We start from the raw sequence: 3,466 nt of genomic DNA, 5'->3' as shown, positions 1-3,466 counted from the left end.
ATAAATATTTATAAAAACAAATTTAAATATTAATTATTTGATTAATTATTATTTAATCAATTATTTTAAATATTTTCCTAATATTAGAAATAATCTTGTAATATTTTGTAAGAATATTATGTAATATGTAATAAAAATAATTGCATGAATCATAAGATTTCTTTTATTCTTCTAGATTGATATATACTATTTGTTAATAAAATGCTACGCTAATCTCTTCCAAAATTTCCATAAAAAATTTTGATAAAAACAATAGTTCATAAATTTTTCTATTTAATATTTTATTATTGGCAAAGTATTGAATATATAGTATAAATATATAGTAATATAATATAAATATATTAATGATAATCCATCTTTAATTTTAAAAAGTATGAATTTCAAAAAACGAGAAAAAGGAAGATTTTTTGGTAATCTGAAATAATAAATGCAAATAAGAACCAAGACAGATTCCGAATTACATGTTATTTTTGTAAAATAAATCGTCGTATGATATACTGATACATGATAAAAGAATAAAGGAGTTACTTAAACACGCAGTCATGCAAGCATGTAATAGCAAATACATCCCTAGCTGTTAACCAAGATGAAGCGATTTTCACAGGCTAACTTCTGATAAATGAGTTTTCTTCCACTCTATTTATCGCCACTGCACACTATTCCTGATTGCACTATTTCATAGAAAAACAACTTCGAAATCTGTGACAATCTTTCCATTGATCTCAAAAGTCAATTTACGACTTTGCAATTACATATTCGTATAATGATTTTCAGAAAGAAATTACTAATAAGAAATTATTAAGATTTATGGACTAAATGATGATAAACATGTCACAATATTTTTTTTTCTATAATAAATTTTTCTTGTAATTATCGCAATTATCCGATTCAGAAATTGTTTAATAATAGTTTAATATAATAGTTTAATATTTATTGCTTCTTTGATAAATATATGGTTAGTTTATAGTATATTTTTAAATCAACATTGAAATTGTCTAATCAAATAGTTTTTAATCGTTATTGTATACCTTCCGTTGTTGAAGTATTCAATCTATTTTGTTATGATACATATATATTTACATATTTATTTTTGTTATTTTAATTATCATTATTATTGTACCAAGTTCGATCATTATCCCAAATCCTTTGTATTCCAAGATAACAATATTTTAGAATCTTTTCTAAATCGTAGATTAAATCAGTAAAATAAAAAATTTTATTTTCTTATTTTCTGATCAATTAACAATTATCGCATATAAGTAACATTCAAAATAAAAATGAAAAGAAAAAAAAGAGAATGAAAATATTGATGAATCAAATTTCAAAATTCACTAATTCACTAATTATGAGATAAATTTAATAGAATTACAAGTAATCGATTATATAAAATATTATAAGTTATATTAAAGATATAAGTTATGAAAAGATATATATATTATGTACTAAAACAGAACTAAAGAATACATTGATAACTTTAATGGTATGTTTTCGAATTGCGAATTCTCGAATAAATCAATTTTATTATAAAATAAATTGCGATATTTTTTTAATTCTGTAATTATAATATAATAATTACCTATATTTATAATTATATAATATATAATATGTATAATTATATGTTATATTATATTATATTATATAATATATATATAATAATTATATATAATTATATCAAAATTCAGTACATTTCATATAGAAGAGAAAATTAAAATTGAAAACAATTTATTTAGTTAATAAAGAAATTGATAAAGGAAGTTAGATGAAAATGAATAATTTGCATGCTAGCAACTTAATCAACATCCACACTTTATAAACGATCTTCCATCGCTTAAGGTCTTTTCGAAATGACTTAACGTAATACGAAAAATGATTAAATGTCATGCTCACTAATATTTTCCTCAACTAGGTAATTTCCGAGTTATGCAGATAATCGAATTTATATCATGCATTGAAAGTGTCCAAATATTTAATAACTCATCTTACATCTTTTGAGAGATTTATTCCTTATTTAAGAATATATATGAATTGTTATGCCTTATTGAAAACTTCTAATCTTTGTTGATAAGATTTTTTAATCCTCGAATTAACATTGCCTTTTAATATTTTCAAATTATATTATATAAAGAATATATATATATTTATATATTTGTATATATAATATAAATATATTATATATTCGTTATATATATATAAAGAAATTTCTAGAATAGATTCTTTGTAAAGAATATATAAGTATACTCTACTCGCTCATGTTTATATAGTTAAATTTCATTTCCTTCGAAAGTCGATATATCCCTATGAAATTTTATATTAAAATTTAGTATTAAATTGCTGGATCTTGTTAATAAATTTATTTATTTTTAATATAAGATTTAATACAAAAATTATAAATTTTTTAAATATATTCTTAGTAATCTATTATAAATATTATTAAAACAATATAAATAAATATTGTTTTAATAAGATTTTTCTTATTAAAATTTTATAATTAATTTTATAATTAAAAAAAAAATTAATAAAACAATTTAAATATTATACATTGATCTTTATTATTTTATGATTTATGAATTCATTTTGATCATTGAAAAATAAATTAAATAAAAAATTTTATGAAATTTCAAAATTAGAATTATTTGTTATTATTTGTTAGATCAATTATAAATTATATTATAAATAATTATATAAATAGAGAATAAATGAGAATGTCTTAATTCTTACGAATTTTTTTAATTATTACGAAAGAAAGTGTAATTCATCCAGATATTTCTCCAATTCAATAATTCGAAATTGCTTGGCGTAAAAAATCTTATTATAATTATTACAATTTTTATCATTTAATGAAGATTGAAAAGAGCGTATTCTTCAAAAAGCATTAATATAAAATGAATTTGAATGGTCGCGTGAGAAACCCTACTTTCAAGCCATTTTAATCTGTTAAATCCACAAATATATGGCAACTTTATTGCATATATATATTAACGTAAGCGGATGGGAAGAAAAATAGTATGATGAATTGCAGATCGTAAATTTGCATCGCAAATATCTGTAAAGCATTTTAATTTACGAATATACATGAATAAATCGATCATGATTCTATTAAAAACTTTTCCATTTATTATTATATATCACTCAAATATATATGAGGAATATTCAATACAAAAATTTTTAATTAAACAATTATTAATTATATTCTAACAATTAAGAATCAAATTGATCATATTACTTTTCATCAGTTTTTACATTGGATATTTAATTGAATATATATTGAATTGAATATTTATAATTATTAAAATAAATATATTTACACTTATATCATTAAATAATTTTTCTAATATTAAACACTTTGATTCGATTTTATCATGTTTGTTATTTTTATTGCGACAATTTTCATTTTAATCTTATAATTTTCAATATTAAATGAAACCTAATTCAAATCTAATTGGTAATAATCAAATTATCATGTCTT

This window comes from Apis dorsata, unplaced genomic scaffold (assembly GCF_000469605.1).
Source record: "Apis dorsata unplaced genomic scaffold, Apis dorsata 1.3 scaffold_1109, whole genome shotgun sequence".
In the NCBI taxonomy this organism is placed as follows: Eukaryota; Metazoa; Arthropoda; class Insecta; order Hymenoptera; family Apidae; genus Apis; species Apis dorsata.
Note: the sequence above shows the minus strand (reverse complement) of the source record.